Raw genomic sequence first — 22,253 nt, 5'->3', positions numbered from 1 at the left:
CCCACTGCTACTTCCTGGAGTGTTTCCCCTATGTTTTCTTTAAGGTGTTTTATTCATTCAAGATGTGTATTTAATTTTTTAATCCATTTTGAGTTGATTTGAGTATATGGTGAGAGGTATGGGTCTAGTTTCATTCTCCTACATTTGAATATCCAGTTTTCCCAGCACCATTTGTTGAAGAGGCAGTCCCTTCCCAGCATGTGGACTTGTTGCCTTTGTCAAAGATCAGATAATTGTAGGTGTATGGGTTGATTTCTGGGTTCTCTATTCTATTCCATTCATCCATGTGTCTGTTTTTATGCCAGTACCATGCTGTTTTGGTTAGTATAGGTTTGTAATATAGTTTAAAGTTAGGTAGTGTTATGCCTCCAGCTTTATTTATTTGCTCAGGATTGCTTGGGCTATGCATGGTCTTTTGTTATTCCATATACATGTCTGGGTAGTTTTTTCCATTTCTGAGAAAAATGTCACTGGAGTTTTGATGGGGATTGCTTTGAATCTGTTGATCACTTTGGGTAATATGGACATTTTCACAATGTTAATTCTTCCAATCCAACATGGGATATTTTTCCATCTTCTTCTGTCCTCTTTAATTTCTCTCAACAGTGGTTTGTAGTTCTCTTCATAGAGATTTTTCACATCCTTAGTTAACTTTATTCCTAAGTATTTTATTTGTTTGGTGGCTGTTGTAACTGGGCTTTCCTTCTTGATTTCTTTTTCTGCATGTTCTCTGTTGGAGTATAGAAATGCTATTGATTTTTCTGTGTTGATCTTGCTTCCTACAACTTTGCTGAAATCATTTATCAACTCTAGGAATTTTTTTTTTTTTTTGGTAGAGGTTTTAGGTTGTTCAATGTATAGGATCATATCATCTGCAAACAGGAACAGCTTGATTTCATCTTTTCCAATCTGGATGCCCCTTATTTCTTTCTTTTCTCTAACTGCTCTGGCTAATACTTCCAACACTATGTTGAATAGGAGTGGTGAGAGTGGGCATCCTTGTCTAGTTCCTGTTTTGAAAGGAAAAGCTTTGAGCTTTTCCCTATTCAGAATGATATTAGCAGTGGGCTTATCCTGTATGGCTTTATTTGTGGTCAAATACTTTCCTTCTACACTAACTTGTAGAGAGTCTTTATCATGAATGGATGTTGAATTTTGTCAAATGCTTTTTCAACATCAATAGAGATGATCATGTGGATTTTGTCTTGCTTTTTATTAACATGGTGTATCACATTTATTGATTTGCATACTTTGAACCAACCTTGCATCCCTGGGATGAATCCCAATTGATCATAGTGTATAATTTTGAGTATGTGTTGCTGTATTCTTTTAGCTAGTATGTTCTTGAGGATTTTTGCATCTATATTCATCAAGGATATTGGCCTGTGGTTTTCTATTTTTGATGCATCTTTGTCTAGTTTTGGTATCAGGGTGATGTTTGCCTCATAGAATGAATTTGGGAGAATGGCCTCTCTTTCAATCTTTTGGAACAGTTTGTAGAGAAGTGGCATCAGTTCATCTTTGAAGGTTTGGTTGAACTCTGCAGTGAACCCATCTGGTCCTGGGCTTTTCTTTGCTGGGAGCCTTCTGATAACAGCTTCAATCTCTTTTATTGTTATTGGTCTGGTCAGATTTTCTATATCTTCTTTGCTCAGTTTTGGTAGTTTGTATATGTCCATGAATTTATCCATTTCCTCCAGATTTTCAATTTGGATGGCATATAGCTGTTTGCAGTTGTCTCTAATGATTTCTTGTATTTCTGAAGTGTCAGTTGTAATATCACCTTTTTCATTTCTAATTTTTGTTATTTGGGTCTTCTGTCCTTTTTTCTTAGTTAGCCTTGCTAAAGGTTTGTCAATTTTATTTATCTTTTCAAAAAACCAACTTTTGTTTCATTGATCTTTTGTATTGTTTTTTGGGTTTCTATTTCATTTAGTTCTGCTCTGATCTTCATTTTTTCCTTTCATCTACAAACTTTGGGTTTGGATTTTTCTTGTTTTTCTTGATCTTTAAGGTGAAGTGTTAGGTTGTTTATTTGCCACCTTTCCATTCTTCTGAACTAAGCATTTAACATGATAAGTTTCCCCCTTAGTACTACTTTTGCTGTATCCCACAGGTTTTGTTATGATGTGTCATTATTTTCATTAGTTTCAGGAAATTTTTTGATTTCCTATTTAATTTCTTCTTGGACCTATATGTCATTAAGTAGAATGTTGTTTAATTTCCATGTCTTTGTATAATTTCCAGAGTTTCATTTGTTATTGATTTCTTATTTTAATCCTTTGTGATTGGAAAAAATACATGGAATAATTCCAATTGTTTTGAATTTATTGAGACTTGCTTTGTGACCTAACATGTGGTCTATCCTGGAGAATGTTCCATGTGCTGATGAGTAGAATGATTATTCTGAGGTTGTTGGGGCAATGTTCTGTAGATTTCTCCCAAATCCAGTTGGTCTAAAGTTTTGTTTAGATCTTGCATTTCTCTATTGATTTTTTGCCTAGATGATCTGTCCAATGTTGAGAGTGGGGTGTTCAGGTCCCCTGCTATTACGGTGTTGCTGTCTATCTCATTCTTTAGATCTAATAGTGTTTGCTTTATAAATCTGGCTGCTCCAACATTTGATGCATATATGTTTATGATTGCTGTGTCTTCTTGATGGATAGATCCTTTAATCATTATATAGTGGCCTTCTTTATCTCTTTTTTGTGGTTTGTAGTTTAAAGTCTTTTTTATCAGATATAAAAATAGCTACTCCAGCTGGTTTTTCATTTCTATTTGCATGATATATCTTTTTCCATCCTTTCACTCTTAGTTTATGTGTGTCTTTACAGGTCAGGTGAGTCTCTTGAAGGCAGCCTATATTTGGGTCCACCTTTTTAATCTAGTCAGTCAGTCTGCATCTTTTGAGTAGGGAATTTAATCCTTTTACATTTAGAGTTATTATTGAAAGGTGTTGATTTACTCCTAGCATTTTATTAATATTTCTTTAGATGTCTTAGGTCCCTTTTTTTCCTTTCTTCCTAATTTTCTGTTTTTCTTCTATATTTGTTGGTTTCTTGGGGTGGTAGATAAACTATGTTTTTTCTTTATTGTTAGCATTTTAGTTTTGCTGGTAGGTTTTGTTTTTTCTTGAATATTCATGGCAGTGATGGTTGTTTTTGAGGTATCAAACCCAGTACTTCCTTGAGAATTTCTTGTAAGGCTAGTCATGTGGTAGTGAACTCCCACAGTTTTTGTTTGTCTGAGAAATGTACTATTTGCCCTTCATTTCGGAAGGATAGGCTTGCTGGGTAAAGTATTCTTGGCTGGCAATTTTTGACCTTTAGTATTTTGAATATATCATCCCATTCTTTTCTCACCTTTAGGGTTTCTGATGAAAAGTCTGATCTTATTATGGTTTTGGCTCCCTTATAGGTGACTTGCTTCTTCTCTCTTGCAGCTTTTAAGATTCTCTCTCTGTCTTTGAGCTTTGCCAGTTTGACTACCACATGTCTTGGAAAAGACCTTTTTGAGTTGAATATGTTAGGGGATCTTTGGGCCTCCTGAATCTGGAGATCTGTGTCTTTCCCTGTACCTGGGAAGTTTTCAGCTATTATATCATTCAATATGCTTTTGATGTCATTTCCTTTTTCCTCCCCTTCTGGAATATCCATGATTCAGATATTTGAGTGTTTAAGGTTATCTGTTATCTCTCTTAGATTTTCTTCAATTTTTTAAATTCTTTTTTCTTTTTTCTGGTGCCTGAATTAATTCAAACAGCCTATCTTCAAGGTCAGAAATTCTGTCTTCTGCTTCTTCTAGCCTGCTGGTTAAACTCTCTGTTGTGCTTTTTATTTCATTAAATGAATCCTTCAGCTCCACAAGCTCTACAACATTCTTTTTCAAGATATTGATTTCTTAGCACATTTCTTCTTCCAGATCCTGTATATTGTTTCTCATTTCATTGTGTTGTCTAACTGAGTTTTCTTGTATCTCATTTAATTTCCTTAGAATTGTTGCTCTAAATTCCTTGTCAGTCATTTCAAAGACTTCCTGCTGTATAGGATCTAGAGTATGAGAGTTATTATTTTCCTTTGGTGGTGATATACTTTCTTGATTTTTCATATTTCTTTTATCTTTCCTTTGGTGTTTTGTCATTGTGGCAGGGGGTTATCACAGTCCACTTTTTTCACCCTGATGTCTGGCTTGGATACTGAAAGGACTGCCAATTATGGGCTACAGAAACTAGCTTGGGCTGGGGGTCCCATGATGCCTGTCTTTTCCAGCATGGCTGTCACAGGGGGTGTGGGCCCAGAGACTCTTAAGTCTCTCTAAGCACCAGGGATCGACCTGGGCTGGAGGTCCCACAGCACCTGCCTTTTCCAGTGCAGCTGTCTCAGGGTGTGTGGGACCTGAGGCTCTTATGTCTCTCTAAGTGGCAGGGACCAACCTGGGCTAGAGGTCCCACAGCACCTGCCTTTTCCATCTCAGCTCTCTTGGGGCGTGTAGGCCCTGCAGATCTCAGGCCTCTCTGGGCAGCAGACACTGGCCTGGACTGTGGTCCTGTGGTGCATGGCTCCTGCCTCTTCTGGCACTGATCTTGTATCTCCTGTTGTTGCTTTTTAAAAGTTACAAGAAGGTTGCTTTGTGGGAGAGAGTGACACTAGGAACCATCTACTCCACCATCTTGACTGTAATTCATCTCATCAGACATTATGAAAACCAGAAGACAGCAAGAGGGCATTTAAAGTGCACAGACTATGTCAACAGACAACAGACCTTTATTTGTCACAGATCTGGAGTCTGAAAGTCCAAGATCAAGTCAAACAGGGTTCAGTTTCTGGTGAGGGCTCTCCTCCTGGCTTGCAAACAGAATTCTGGTTTCTCTTCTTATAAGGGCTCTAAAGCCATCATGAGAGCTCCACCATCATGACCTCCATACCTCCTCAATTTAAAGCTGTAAGTACATCCGTCAGGCTTGAACTACCCCAAAATCAACAGAAATGAGCTGTTCAGAAATAAAGCAATACAATGATTGAGATCAAGTTTAGGAAGTATATTTCTCATTAAATGAAGAGCAGGAAGAAATTTTAATTTTCACAGTAATTTCTTAATTATCCCCACACTGATTATAAGAAGAGAAAAAGGAAACACAAAGTAGCAGGTCATCCTAAATTGATTTAGTTTAATCTTATAATCAACATATATTTCTTGAACCTCTGCTCTGTGCTGAATCCAGGGTAGGCTTTGTGGGCAATAGACAAGAAATGCATTAGGCTATACCTCAAGATTTCACTTTCTAGTTGAAATGGCTCCAGCACCGTGGGTTTCAGCATAAGCAAACCCAAAACATCAAACCATGTAAACCATCAAACAAACATAAGCTTAACCAATCAGAAGCCACCAGCTAGCTTCTAACTAGAGACTTTACCAATCAAAAGCCACCAACTAATATCTACAAACTTTTCCCTTTACCAATCAAATATTTTGTTTATCTTGCATATGCAAATACCTTATAAAAGTTTTTCTCTCACACCATCACAGTGGAGCACTAACCTCTTGCAGTTTGGTGCTGCCTTATTCATGAATTGTTGAATGCTCAAATAAACTCTTTAAAATGTTAATATGCCTAAATTTATCTTTTAATGGAGCAAACTCAGCAGCAAACCCACCATATTCAGCAAGTATTACCAGCAAAACAATGATTAGGTATAAAATAGTATCCACAGGCAAAAAGTCTATAGGCTTTCAGAGAAGGGGGAGGGGTGATCAATAAGGTATGAAGATTGAGATCTACACACCCATAGCCAGAAAGAACCTTCACCTGTAAGGAAATCAATCATTCCCTTCCCCAAACACCCAGAGAACTTAAGCATATTTATATAGATAATACCAAAATTAAAATAATTTTAAAAACACTGTAAAATGATGTTTAAATTTGAAAAGGCCCTTCATTCCCACTTGCAATTTTACAACCCAGAGTTTCCCACTAGTAAGTTTTACAATTTTTCCACTATGCATAAATATGTATATGTGAATCATATTATTCTGCAATTGCCTTTTTATTGTGGTAAAATGTACATAACAAAAATTTTACCATTTTAACCATTTTTAGGTGTACAGTTCAGTGGCATTAAGTACATTCAGAATGTTGTACAAACATCACAACTATCCATCTACAGAATTTTTCATCATCAGGAATAGAAACTCCTCACCCCCAGAACATCCATTTAACTTGTACTGTCTCCATGAATGTGACTACTCCAGGTACCTAATATAAGTAGAATCATACAATATATGTCCTTTTGTGCCTGACTTATTTCATTTAGCATAATGTTTTCAAGGATCTTCCATGTTGTAGCATGTATCTGAATTTCATTCCTTTTTATGATTGAATAATATTGCATTATATGAATGTGCTACATTTTTTAAAATTTATATACTCATTTTAATTGACACTTTGGAATTGTACATACATATAGAGTACAATCTGATGTTTTGATACACACATATATTGTATAATGATCAGGTCAGGGTAGTTAATGTATCCGTTACCTCATTCATTTATCATTTCTTCATAGCGAAAACACTCAACAGCCTCTCCTCTAGCTATTATGCAATATACAAAACTAAACTGTTAACCATAGTCATCCTACTGTGCAATAGAACACCAGAACTTTTTTCTCTCTCTAATCGTAATTTTGTATGTACTGGCCAACCTGTCCATGTTTTCCTTTCCCTCTCTCTTCCCCAGTCTCCCCAGTAACCACAGTTCTGCTCTCTGTCTCTATAATATCAACTTTTTTTTTTTTCCTTTCAGATTTGACATTGAGTGAGATCACATGGTATTTGTCTTTCTGTGCTTGGCTTACTGCACTTAATATAATGTCCTATAAGTCTATCCATGTTGCCACAAATGACAGGACTTCAAACTACATTTTTTTAACCCATTTATTTTTTGATGGACACTTGAGCTGCTTCCACCTTTTGGCTGTTATAAATAATGCTGCTATGAACATTGGCATACAAATACCTGTCTGAGTACCTGCTTTCAATTCTTTTGGGTATATGCCTAGGAACAGAATTGCCGAATCATATGGTAATTCCGTTCACCTTTTTGAGGAACCACCAAATTATTTTCTACAGTAGCCACAACATTTTACATTTCCACCAGCAATGCACCGGGGTTCTAATTTCTCCACCACATACCTATGCCTTTTATTTTCCATTTTTGTAATAATAACCATCCTAAAGGGTGTGATGTGGTTTTGCACTGTGGTTTTGATTTGCATTGCCTTAATGACTAATGATGATGAACAACTTTTCATGCCCTTATTGGCCATTTATATATCTTCTTTGGAGAAATATCTATTCAAGTTCTTTGCCCATTTTTGAATGGAGTAGTTTTTGTTGTTATTGAGTTAGAGGAGATATTTATACATCTTGAACACATAATTTGAAAAAGTTTTCTCCTACCCTGTGGGTTCTTTTCCTTCCTTTGATGCACAAAAATTTTGATTCTGATGCAGTCCAATTCATCTTTTTTTTTTCCTTTGGTTCCCTGTGGTTTTGGTGTCATATCCAAAAAAACATTGCCAAATCCAAGGTCATCAATATTTACCTCTATGATTTCTTCTAAGAGGTTTATAGTTTTAGCTCTTATGTTTAGGTTTTGATCCATTTTGAGTTAACTTTTCTGTATAGTGTAAGGCAAGAGACTAACTTTATTTTTCCCATGTGGATATCCAGTTTTTCCAGCACTATTTGTTAAAAAAGACTGTCCTTTCCACATTGAATGATTGTGGCACTCTTGTTAAAATTTAATTGATCACATAGGCAAGAGCTTATTTTTAAGTTCTCTATTCTATTCCCTTGGTCTATGTATCTGTCCTTATGCCAGTTCTACTCTGTTTTAATTACTGTAGCTTTGTAGTAAGTTCCTGAAATCAAAAAGTGTGAGTCCTCTAACTATGTTCTTTTTCAAGATCGCTTTGGCTGTTCAGTGTTCTTTGAAATGTCATATGAATTTTACTGGGGATTTTTTTTTTCTACTTCTGCAAAAAAATGTTGTTGGACTTTTGATAGTAATGATATCCAATCTGTAGATTATTTTGAGTAGTATTGTCATCCTAACAATTTTAAGTCTTCTAATCCATGATTACAGGATATCATTTCATTTATTTAGGTTTTCTTTAGTTGTTTTCAGCAACGTTTTATAGTTTTCAGTGCACATCTTTTTAATTTTTTTCTTTGGTTAAATTTATTCCTAAGTATTTTATTATTTTTGATGCTATTGTAAATCAATTTATTTCCTTAGTTTCCTTTTTGGATTACTCTCTACTAGTGTATAGAAATACAACAGATTTTTGTGTGCAATTACCTTTTTTCACTGCTTCATTTCTTTTACCAGAAAACTAATATGGTTGTCCAGCAATCAAATTAACTTGGCTATTCACCTGTTTTTACGAGTGACTTTATTGTACAAATGATGAGACTTTACAGGAACAAAAGCTGTTACTTTGAAGGATATATAGGTAGTTTTCCCTTTTTTGTAACTTTTCTGCATCACTTGCCAACTTTTACCTTAGTGCCATAGCAATTTATAAAAACGTTTCATATCCTGAACCAGTATCCCAGCTCCTTGAAGATAAAACTATTTACCACTGCCTTTTTCTCCCCCAGTATCTAGAACATTGCTTAGATCCATTGGATAAAAGATGACATTTGCTTGACTCCACAGAAATCCTTGATCTTCTATCCACAGAGTCCCTCTGACTGGGACCTTCTCACATAGAATTCCTAATACAAATAAGGTGATATTACTATCACCTAAGGTAAATGAAAAACTTAATCTTAGAGTTTAAAAGATTGTCTTCAAACAAGCCACAGAGCTCAGCAAACCATACAATGGAATCCATCAAGTTGGCACAATCATTTTCAATTTTCACAAAGGTTACAAAATGCTATTGTTTTACATTAAAAAATTGAATAAATAACTGGTTGAGACTCACTGATTCTCAACTTACTTCCAAAAGCAACAATGTATTTGGGAATTGGGGCTAGCAGAAAAGCTCTACAGAAAATGTGATGTATGCTCATGCATTTTAAAACATATCTAGGAATTATGATAAATGATAATCCACTTTTGATGTTTCACTGTTATATTAGATCCCAAGTAATATAATATACGTGTGTTTTCTTTTTTTTTGGATGATGAATACAAGAGTATAAAGTTGGACCCCAACCTCACAAAATACTTGTCTACAAAAATAAACTCAAATGGATCAATGACCTAAATGTAATAACTAAAACTATAAAACTCTTAGAAGAAAACATAGGGGTAAATATTCTTAACCTTGGATTTGGCATAACCATATTCAGCTGATGGGAAAGTAGAATGTTGCTACCAAATTTTAGAGTATCACATCAAGTTGCAAGTGTGATGCTCATCCATGGTCACAATTTTACTGAAGAAACATCACCCCAAATTGTCTTCATAAGTCTTAGTAGGAATAAATGCAGCTTTTTATCTGTTCAATGTATGACACCTGTTATGGGGTGAACAAAACCAATGCCATTTTGTACCCTGCTGGCAATGCTGACTCCTGCTTAACCTCATTCCTTTGCAACACTGACCAGTTACACCTTAACCTTAGGACAAATGTAAAAGAAATGTAGGTTTCAGAGAGTGATTTATCACAATTGGTGGTGTCAGTGGTCTGAGCACAGACATCACAAGACACTTCTCTGCATAGATCACAAAACACCTGTTAAATAATATTATTACCTTATTTTTCTTAAGATGTTTCCTTAGAGTTATTCTTAGTAACAGGGGCTTATGCTATATAAACATTGTGTAACCTGTAGAGAGCAAGCTCTCATCTGCTGACATATGACTCTTTTCTGCATCTAGCTTTCCTGTCTGTAAGTCACCCCAATTAATAAATATCTCTGATTACCTGCCCACTTCCTTCTTTGGTCTCAAAGTGTCTTCTCAATTTGGAGGGGATTATATTTTAACCCCCTCCTAACACAGATGACAAGCCAGGCAGGAGGATACTGAGGAAGAAGCAGGCATGAGGGCCAAGAAAAAAAGTGGTAGGGAAAAAAAACAAGGTTCTGTGGGGGAAATCACAAGCTGGCTAATGACCTCTATGTGAGGAGACCTGGACAAGTTTGTCAAATGTTTCAGCACGGTAAGTGTATACAGGGAATACATGAAAACACTTAAAGGATTGTTAGACATTCCAACTGAAGCAGCCAAAAATAAAAAAATAAAAAACAAACAAGCCATTGCAACAGTGACTTAGCCCCTTTTTTGTGCTTTGAAATTCAGCATGGAGAAGGAGCTGCAGCTCTGGCAGGAATTAGAACAGACTAAAGATGCTTTAGCCCTGGAACAAGTTATCAGAATTGTTTGCTACACTAATTCAGATTTGCTTTCAAAAAAGATGCAACAACAAGAGGAACACAATACAGTCATAGCTTGTAAGGTATCTAAAATGCAGGGTGGCCATTTACCACTGGCCCATGTGAGAACCATCATCTCACAAGAAAAGTGGGAACCTAAAATGGTGGGATTCTTGGGATAATGACTCATCAGAGGGCGAGGACATTATAAAGAAAGAAAAGATGTCTGATTTAAAGGTACAACCTTTGATTCAAACTAAAACCCAGGCTACTAGAGAGCCAGGGGATAATAGGTGAGAGATCCCTACCAGTAGTGAGACCACCATGTGGAAATATTCCTCCACTGAGCTAGTAGAACTAACTAGCAGATTCAAACAGAAAGGTAGACAAGGAGTAGTCACATGGCTACTATGGCTGTGGGACACAGCAGATGACATAAAGCTAAACGGCTCTTCAGATGTCAAAGATGGCATCAATGATGGTACAAACCGCCCTGTGGCAGCAGCTGTATGCTGTCTGTGCCAGAAAAAACTAAGGCTGCCTGGAAAATCTGATAAAATGGGTCCAGACAGGCATAAAACTAGCTTGGCCAAACAAAGGTGACATGCCAACTCCTCCATTAAGATAAACCACCATACAAAAAAAAAAACCCACAAAACATATTTTAAAAAATTAAGAATAAAATATTCCATCCATGCCCTGCAGTATTTTAGGGGGCCAGATAAAAAATTGTTTACAAAAGGAATAAAAGACATAATCTTGCGATCAGCTCCTCTTAGAGTATAAGACTCTGCTCTCAGTGCTCGCCTCAATGATAGGCTGACCCATCCAGACATTAGCATCCATTATTTCTGATTTCAGTGAAACTGGAAAAAAAAATGCCATGAAAAATAAAAAGGTTGATAAAAATCAAGGACTCTAAAAAGGTGGATGCCAAAGATCAGGACCCTGCAAGTTTCTCCTATAAACAGTTATGGCAGGATTTGGTATTAGCAGGCACCCCAAAAGAGGACATTGATAAAAAGCCAAATTCAGTCCTTCTAGTCTTATGGAAGGCTCCCCCAAAGGATAAATAAATCAGTCCCCTTAGGCCAAGTACAGAAAAACTAGCAGCACAAAGTTCTGCCCCTCTGTTCCAGTACAACTTTTAGGGGTGGATGCACCTAGAGACTAAGGGCTGGTCCAACATTGTCCTCTGGTGCATGCAGTGGGATGTGACTGGAGACCCCATGTAGAATTAACCATTGATTTGTCCTGCACTAATAAACAAACAGTAACAGCTTTAATTGACACAGGGGCTGAGTGTGCTTTGATTTATGACAATCCAGCTAAATTTAGAGGTGAGACTGGAGCCACTGATAGATATGGGGACCAAACCATCAGAGTTAAACAGAGAAGTCTGTACTTTCAAGTTGGGCAACTGCCCTTGCACCCCAGCTTTTCCTGGTGTATATTTCCCCAACTCCAAAATATATTTTAAGAGTAGACGTGCTACAGGGCTTGGACCTGACATCCACCATAGGAAAATTCAGGCTATGCATTTGAGTAGTCAAAACTTTATAGGTGGGAAGTGCAAACTGGGACCTGTAAAATTACTCATGCCTAGGTTTGTAGTTATCATTAAGCAGTACAAACTGCCTAGAGGGCATGATAAGATTACAGCTGCTGGTTAGGAAGCCTAATGTCACATGGCACATGACAGTAGATTATTGAAAACTGAACAAGGTAACTCCACCCATACATGCTGGCATGCCTCAAATAGCATCTTTGCTGATACAGATACCTACCTCCCTTAAGACATACCACTGTATGCTGGATTTAGAAAATATTTTCTTTAGTATTCTTTTAGATGAGTCACCTCAAGATCAGTTTACCTTCACCTGGAATGAGAGACAATAGACCTTTCTGGTACTGCCCCAAGATTACTTACATAGCCCTTACCATCTGTCATGGCATGGTAGCGAGGGACCTGGAAGGATGGAAAATGGATGCATCCCCCAAAGTGTATCACTATATTGATGATATTATGCTAACCAATGATGATTTACTGTCTCTCTCCCAAGCTGAGAAAATGGAGATAGAAAATAAATACCAGAAAATTACAAGTGTTGAGACAGTTGGTGAAATTCCTGGGAATTGTCTGGTCTGGGAAGATGAAAGTTATGCCAAAGGCAGTCGTCGATAAAATACATGCTTTCCCTGTTTCTCAAACTGTGAGAGACCTACAAACTTTCATGGGACTATTTGCACCCTTTTATTCCCCATTTAGCTCAAATCCTAAGACCTTTTTATGCTATGGTTAAAAAGGTGGGGGCAGTAGATGAGACAGGGGTATCCTCCAACCAAAAGCATTTGATAAGGCTAAAATAGCAGTAAACAGGTGCAAGTGTTAGGAGTGCTGATGCCAGATGTAAGATGTGAATTTGATGTTGTTTTCTACCCTGAGGGATTTCAGTAGGGCCTGCTGCAATGACAAAATGGGAAATGTATTCCCTTAGGATTTTGGTCACAGCTGTGGACAGGTGCAGAGATCAGATATAGCCCTATTGAAAAGTAACTTTGGGCTGTATATCTGGCCTTGCAGCAGACAAAAGGCTTAACAACTGATCTGCCAGTGGAGGTGCGTTCCTCCCTGACAGTAGGAGGATGAATTAAGGACATGTTCTTAAAACCAAAGAGCACACACACACAGATAAACACTCTGCATAAATGGCATGCATATTTACAGCAGAAAAGTGCATATAAGATCAGCCCATTGTCTCATGAGTTGTGTGCTTTATTGGGACAGTCATGTACATGGACCCAGATCCCATTCCAAAGATCATGGACATTGCTCCACCTCTTCCACAAGTACAGGAGAGGGTGGGCACTCCTCTCCCAAATACCTGGTACACTGATAGTAGTAGCCAAGGGAATCCACCTACCCGGTTTTCCTCTGCCATCCAGTTAGACTCGAAGGTTATCTGGTTTGAAGAAGGAACTAAGCAGAGTAGCCAGTTGGCCAAGCTATAAGCACTATGATCATACTGACCCACAAGTCAATGACAGTCAGTATACCCACTGACAGCTGGGCTGTTTGGAAAGGATTGAATTCCTGGATGCCACAGTGGCACCATGAAAATTGGACTGTGTTCGGAAAACCATTATGGGGATCCAAACTATAGAGAGACATATGGAAAGTGTATACACAGCTCATCACTTAGTTATCTGTATGGCATGGGTCTGCTCACTCCCCAACTACCCTACCAGGCAACAAAGAGGCCGATAACCTTGCCAGGGCCTAAAATGTCCTGCTGGAGGATCTGATAACCTCCTCTGATATGGCAGATTGGGTGCATCATAAGTCTTGCCACTGAGGACCGAAGACAACTTGAGAAATAGTAAAAAGGCTTCACTTACCAATTAAATATTCAGATTTATAGGCTGCTGATAAGGACTGTCCACACACAATGCCAACTGTGGTGATGCCTATTGAAATATGCACTGGGGTACATCAGATGAACTACCCACCCAGTGACCAGATGGCATGTAGATTACATTATGTCTCTACCAATGTCTGAAGGACATAAATACATTTTAACATGTGCAGACACTGCAACTGGAGTTTTGTAAGCCTTCATCTATAAAAGGGCAAATCAGTCTGCCACTACAAAGGGACTTACCAAATTAAAAAATATATATGGGACCCCGTCCCAAATTGACAGTGACCAAGGAATTCACTTCACTGGATATGATGTGCAAAATAGGGCTGAGGCTCACAGCATACTGTGGACTTTTCATTTGCCTCATAATCCTACAGCTACAGGTCTCATCAAGAAGACAAATGACATAATTACAACCACCCTAAAAACTTTATCACCAGATGGGACCCTAAAGGGATGGTCCCCTCACTTGACAGAAGCCATCAGACTGATAAATGCTATGCCCACCATGGGACACATGTCTGCTTATGATCAATTGGCCTTGCATATGTTGATTACTAGAGCTTTAAAAGTACAAATATAAGAGGGAGATTTGAGGCCACTTCAGGAAGATGAGGGACTTGTTCTGCATCTGCCACAGGAATAGGAAATTAAAATGGTATCCCCTTCCCAGGTGGCCTGGTATCTTTATCCCAAGGCGGGATGGCCTTACATCTGGCATCACACTCATATTCTTATTTTCCTTCATATGAGGCTAATCTAACTGACTTGCTTTCTCATATGAAACTAGTTTATTAATCATGTAGATCATCTTTCTTTTGCAGATGCTTTTCCTAGATGTTTATTTCTCTTCCTGGAAAATGGGTGCCTGTAATTCTGAGCATCTTTCTCTGTTTAATAGGTATATTATGCTCCTATTGTTTCTTGTGCTGGTCCAAGAAAAAAATACAAGCCACCACCTGATATCTGGCCTTATGGACATTGCAAAAGATTGGTGGTTAAGATTGTATGGGCCACAAAAAGTGTCAAAGAAGTAGAGAGATTAGAAGGTGAGCAAAACTAATGTCATTTTGTGCCCCATTTGCCAAGTTGACTACTGCTTAAGTCACTCCCTTGCTTCACTGACCAATTCCATCTTAACCTTGAGACAAATGTAAAAGAAACAAAAGTTTTAGAGGGTAAGTAATTTTTCACAACAGTTTGCATCAGTGGTCTGAGCACAAGACACACACCCCCATAGATCACAAAACAACTGGTAAATAATGTTATTACCTTATTTTTCTTAAGACGCTTCCTCAAAGTTATTCTTAGTAACAGGGACTTTTGCTATATAAACATTGCATAACCTACAGAGAGAGAGAGAGCTCTCATCTGCTGACATCTGATCCTCTACTGCATCCAGCTTTCCTGTCTGTAAGTCACCCCAATTAATAAATATCTCTGATAACCAAATGGACCTGCCTGCTACCTTCTTCAGTTTCAAAGTACCTTTTCAATTTGGAGGGCATTGTACTTTAACCTCTTCCTTGCACAACACCTGTTAAAGGGGATGCTTTTCCCTAATCCCTGATGTTTTGTTCTATAGAAGGGAGTTCAATTAATGTGAAACTTCTGGTCTCTTTCCACCTCTTTTCAAACCCCACTACAGGAAAGATGGGGTGACTTATCTATTTAATGAATCTGGAAGAATAAACCAGGTATGCGAGGCCTAGAGCCTATCTCTTTCCCCTTTTAAAAGAAGCAGTCTAATAAAATATTCTTTCATAGTGTACCTTTTCTCTGGGCAGATATATTGGGAACTTTGCCCTCATCCATTGCTGCCATGAATGAGCAGGTAAGGATATCAATAAATTTTTACCCTGTAACAAATCACCCCCAAACTTAATGTCTGTATTAATTTCCTGGGGCTGCTGTAATAAAGTAGCAAAAACAGGGTGGCTTAAAAGGACAGAAATTTATTCTCTCACAGTTCTGGAGGTAAGAATTCTGAAATCGAGGTGCCATGTTCTCTTTGAAGGCTCTAGGGAATCTGTTGTATGCCTCTCTCTTAGCTTCTGGTGCTGCCAGCAATTCTTAGTTTTCCTTGGGTTGTAGACTTATCATTCCAATCTCTACCTGCATTGTTACATAGCATTCTTTCTGTGTGTCAGCTTCTGTGTCCCTTCTCCTCTTCTGACACCAGTCATATTGGATTAAGGGCCCACATTGCTCCAGTATGAATTCATCTTAATTTATATCTTAATTACATTTGCAAAAACGCTATTTCCAAATAAGATCACATTTACAGGTACCAAGAGTTACAACTTCAATATATATTTCTAGAGGACACAATTCAACTCACAACAGTGGCTTAAAACAGCAAACATTATTTCTTATGATTCTATTGGTTAGCTGGACAGGATCTGCTAGTCTAGGCTAGGTCAACTGGGCCTGGATTGTCTGCTATAGCCTCACTCACATTTCCAGGGTCTCATCTGGGACAGCTGAGATGATTGATATAGCTGGGGCCTCTGTTCACATGTTCTCTCATCCTTCAGAAGCCTAACATAGGATTATTCTTATGGTGATAAAAGGTTTCCCAGAAGTAATAGGGGAAAAGCTCAGACCAATGTCTTGGAGTGTTTCCCTTATGTTTTCCTCTAATAGTTTTATAGGTTCAGGTCTTACATTTAAGTCTTCAAATCCATTTTGCAATGATTTTGGTTTATGGTGCAAGACAGGGATCTGGTTTTTCTTTTCTGTATGGATATCCAGTTTTCCCAACACCATTTATTGAAGAGGCTGTCCTTTTCTCAATGTACGTTCTTGGTGCCTTTGTCAAAAATGAGTTGGCTGCGTGTACATGGATTTATTTCTGGGTTCTCTATTCTGTTCCATTGATCTGTGTGTTTGTTTTTATGCCAGTTCCCTGCTGTGTTGGTTACTATAGCTTTGTAGTATATTTTGAAGTCAGGTAGTGTAATGCCTCCAGTTTTGTTCTTTCTGCTCAGGATTGCTTTGGCTATTCAGGGTCTTTTGTGGTTCCAGATGATTGTTAGGATTGGTTTCTTGGGGTTTCTTTTATTTCTGCGAAAATTTTCATTTGTATTTTGATGGAGATTGCATTGAATATGTAGATTGCTTTGGGTATTATGCTCCTTTCAACAATATTAATTCTTCCAATCCATGAACATGAAATGTCTTTCCAGTTTTTGTGTCTTCTTTAATTTTATGGAGAAGATTGCTAAAGCTCAGGCAACAGCAAAAAAAGGCATATAGGATTACATCAAACTAAAAACCTTCTGCATAGCAAAAGAAAAAACAGAGTGAGAAGGCAACCAGCAGAATGGGAGAAAATATTGGCAAACGTTTCATCCTACAAGGAATTAATATTCATAATATACAAGGAACTTAAATAACTCAACAGCAAAAAAAAAAAAAAGAAAAAATCTGATTTTAAAATGGGCAAATGACCTGAATAGACATTTCTTAAAAGAAGAAATATAAATGGTCAACAGGTATATGAAAAAATGTTCAACATCACTAATCATTAGAGAAATGCAAATCAAAACTACAATGAGGTATCATCTCATCCCAGTTAGAATGGCTATTATCAAAAAGACAAAAAAAAAATGCTGGTGAGGATGCAGAGAAAAGGAAACTCAAACACTGTTAGTGGGAATGTAAATTAGTGTAGCCATTATGGAAAACAGCATGGAGGTCCCTCAAAAAACTAAAAATAGAACTACCATATGATCCAGCAATTCCATTGCTAGGTATTTATCAAAAAAGTAAAAAAAAGGAAATTAGCATGCCAAAGGATATCTGTACTCCCATGTTTATTGTGGCACTATTCATAATAGCCAAGATAATAGAATCAACCTAGGTGCCCATCAGGAGATGAATGGGTAAAGAAAATGTGATATACATATACATATATACACACACACAATAGGGTACTACTCAGATATGAAAAGAATAAAATCTTGTCATTTTCAGCAACATGGATGAGCCTTGAAGACATTATATTAAGTAAAAATAAGTCAGGTACAGAAAGACAAATGCCACATGTTCTCACTCATATGTGGGAGTTAAAAGAAAAAAAAACAAAAAAAACAAAACTTGAGCTTTTAGAAGTAGAGAGCAGAATTGTGATGTGGTTGGTTAATGGACACAAAATTACAGCTAGATAGGAAAAATAAGTTCTAGTGATGCACAATAGTGCTAGGCTTCTATAACTAACAATAACTTATTGTATGTTCTCAAATGGCTAGAAGACAGGAGCTCAAATGATCACTAAGAAATGATAAATTTTGGTGATGAGAAATATACTAATTACCCTTATTGAATCATCACACATAGTATACATGTATTCAAATAAAACTCTGTACTCCATAAATATGTACAATCAATACATGTCAACTAAAAACAAATATATTTTATAAAAAGAAAGAAAAAAATGGGGGAAGTCTGAATGTACAAGAATTTTTCTAAATGTCTGCTTGTGTCACATTTCCTAATGTCACATTTACCAAAGCAAGTTACATGGCTGAACCCAGAGTCAGTGTAGGAGGAGAATACCCGGGGAGGTATGAACTTATTGGGACCACTACTGCAACAATCTAGCATAGGAAGTATACCTAGTTCTGAGGCTTAGCATTCATAGTTCCAAATGCCTTCAGATAGATATAAGCCATGTCCTCCAACTTAACTATTAGTGATAATAAAGTTGACATTTTGATCTCCATCTGACACTTCTTTATCTTTATGCTCAGTTGTTTTTTTTTTTCAAATATAGCATGAGTTATTTATTGGGGCCCCCAGAACTTTGTTGGCCTTTTAATATAACTTCTAAAAATGATAGCATTATTTATTCATCAAGCACACATTTATTGCAAATCTATATGTGGCAGGTGCAAGAGAGATGGTGGTAAACTACTAAGACATAATCTCTACACTGACAAAGCTTATATTTCAATTCCCAGTTTAGAGATCAGGTGATGGTGAAGCCAAATTGCAGGCTGGGAATAGAGAAGGACCTAGTCTTCTTCCCATAATCTCTATCAGTCAACCTCTCCTCTTAACCACCACAACGAAAGACAGAATCTATGAAAAAAAGTGTGCAGGCTGTGTAAACAGCCTCAAAACTAATATCCCAGCCCCTTCCAACCAAAGTCTCTTCTACATAGAAATTCTAGAATTGCGAACAATCTCAGTATTTTCTGAAATTTTTTGTATACCCAAATAATTTTGGAAGTGACACAATAGCCCAAATTGTACCAGTGGTCTGGTTTCACCACAGCCTGAAATGCTAGCCACACAGTAATACCCAAAAGTCAACCTTAATTTTTATTTTGTGATTTTTGCAATAGCTTTATTGAATTATAGCTCATATACCATACAATTTACACATTCAAAGTTTACAATTCATTGATTTTTTATATATACACAAAGTTGTGCAACCATTAAACCAATCAATTTTATAAAAATTTTATTACACTAAAATAAAATGCCATGCTAATGGGGAGTCACTTCCTATTTCCCTCCCAAGCTCCCTAGCAATAGGCTACCACTAATCTTTCTGTTTCTGTGGATTTCCCTATTCTAGACATTTCACATAAATGAAATCTTAAAATATGTGGCCTTTGTGACTGGTTTCATTCAGTTAGCATCATGTTTTCAAGCATCATCCATGTTGTAGCATGAATCACTACTTCACAAATTTTATTAATGAGTAATATTTCATTGAATAGATACACTACTTTTTGTTTATCCATTCATTATTCGATGGATGTTTGAGTTGTTTCCACTTTTTGGCTATTAAGAATAATGCTGCTATAAGCATTCATATAATATTTTTGTGTGGATGTGTGTTTTCACTTCTCTTGAGTATACACCTAGTAGTGTAATTGTTGGTAACTCTATGTTTAACTTTTTGAAGAACTGATAAACTCTTCTCCAAATAGCTGCAACATTTTGCTTTCCTATCTGCAGAATATGAGGGTTTCAAATTCTCCAAATTTTCTATGATACCTGTTATTATATAGTCATGTTAGTGGCCATTCACCACTAATTTTTACTATATACTGGCACCTGGATTATGATCAATTTAAATGACTATACCCTAAGACCTTACTACCTCAAGGTGTGAGCTATGGGCAAGCAGCATAGGCATCACCTGGGAGCTTGATCTAAATGCAGAATCTCAAGTCCCAACCCTGACGTATTGCATCAGAATTTAAATTTTAACAAGATCCTCATGATTCCATGTATGTGAAATACCAAGACCAGATAAACTAATAGAGAATAAGTAAATCCACAAAGACAGAAAATTGATGGTGATTGCCAGGAGTAGGCAGAATGGTGAATAGAAGTGACTGCTTAATGGGCATTGGGGTTTGTTTGGGGATGATAAAAATGTTTTGAGGCTAGATAGAGGTGGTGGTTGAATAACATTGTTAAAGTCCTAAATGGTACTAAATTGTCCATTTTAAAATGGCTAGTTATATGTTACATGACTTTCACCTCAATTTTTTTAAAAAAGTATTGAATGAGTAGTTACATTGTGTTTGTCCCTGTGTTAGTACCAAGGTAGAATCCTTGTACTCAGCGACCTCAAAATTTTCTTGTGGAAGAAAGACTAAAATATATGAAACAACCAGTAACAATCCAAGGGTGACAGAAGGCAGGAGCCCATGCTGCCATGACCTGGGGAGGTCTAGGCAGGCAAAAACCCTAGGCAGCCTCTGTCTTGCACACACAAAAGGCAGGAACCCACACCACCACAAACTGGGGAGGCCCAGGCAGGCAAAAACCCCAGATGGCCCTCTGCCATGCATACACAGAAGGCAGGAGCCCATGCCACCACAACCTGGGGAGCCCTAGGGAGGCAAAAAACCCAGTCAACCCTCTGTCCTGCCTGAGCAGAAGGCAGGAGCCTGCTCCACCATGACCTGGGGAGGTCCAGGCAGGCAAAGACCCTGGGAAGCCCTCTGCCCCACCCACACAGAAGACAAGAACCTATACCACTGTAACTGGGGAAGTGGTCCAAAATAGCTACCACCACAGTTTCTACCACTGCAAGGATGGCTTCCTGCCGTACTAGCAGCCATGAACACTATGCAGGTGGCCCACTGCATATGCAACTGCATTGACAGAAAGAGAGTCACCAGAGGAACCTGGTAAAAGATAAGGAAGTCTTTCTCCTCAAAGTCCACTTCAGAGTGATAGAAGCAACTGATCTACAAGATGACCAGAAATCAATGTAGAGATACTAGAAATACAAAACAAGAACAATACCAAGAAAATATAACAAGGCCAAAGGCATAGTGTAATTCTCAAGAACCAGACCTTACAGAACAGGAAAACCTTGAAATAACTGAAAAGAAATTCAAAGTAACTATATTAAGGAAACTCAACGAGATAAGAGAAACTCAGTTAGACAACACAATGAAACTAGAAAAGTATACAGGATATGAAGGAAGAAATTTACAGAGATTAATACATTTCAAAAGAATGTAGCAGAACTCCTGGAACTGAAGTACCCACTTAATAAATAAAAAACGCAATCGAGGGCTTCGGCAGGAGATTAGAGCAAGAAAGAAGAAAGAATTTCAAATCTCAAAGATGGTCTTTATGAAATAACCCAGAAAGCAAAAAAAAAAAAAAAAAAAAAATGAAGAAAATCTAGGAGAGCTAGCAGATAACCTGAAGCACACAAATACCTGAATCATTGGTGTTCAAGAAGTGGAGAAGAAAGGTAAAGGCATTCATAATCTATTCAATGAAATAATAATAGAAAACTGCTCAGGTATATGGACAGACATCAACCTTCAGATGCAGGAAGCTTAAAGATCCTCAAACGGATTCAATGCAAAAAGATCCTCTCTGAAACATATTATAGTCAAACTGACAAAGCTCAAAGACAGAGAGAGAACCCAAAAACCATCAAGAGAAAAGCATCAAGTCACTTGTAAGGGAGCCCTTATCAGACAAACTGCAGATTTCTCAAAAGAAACTCTACAGGCCAAAATAAAAGTGATGATATATTCAAAATACTAAAAGAAAAAAACTGCCAGCCAAGAATATTATACCAGGCAAGGGTATCCTTCAGAAATGAGGGAGAAATAGTGTATTTGCCTGTCAAACAAAAACTGCAGGAGTTCACCACCAAACGACCAGCCCTGCAATAAATCCTCAAGAGAGTCCTGCATCTAGAATTAGAAAAACAATGATCACTACCATGAATACACAAGAAAGAACACAAACCACTGGTAGAAGGAAAATGCAAATGCAAAAGAGAAGGAAACTAAATTTTACCATCTCAAAAAACCAACAAACATCAAAGACAAACAGTAAAAGGAGACAAAAGGAACAAAAGATATTTAAAACATCCAAAAGAAAATCAATAAAATGCCAGGTGTAAGACAATACCTTTCAATAACAACCATAACTATAAAT

This window comes from Cynocephalus volans, chromosome X, assembly GCF_027409185.1.
Source record: "Cynocephalus volans isolate mCynVol1 chromosome X, mCynVol1.pri, whole genome shotgun sequence".
NCBI lineage: Eukaryota > Metazoa > Chordata > Mammalia > Dermoptera > Cynocephalidae > Cynocephalus > Cynocephalus volans.
This window is presented reverse-complemented; position numbering follows the sequence as displayed.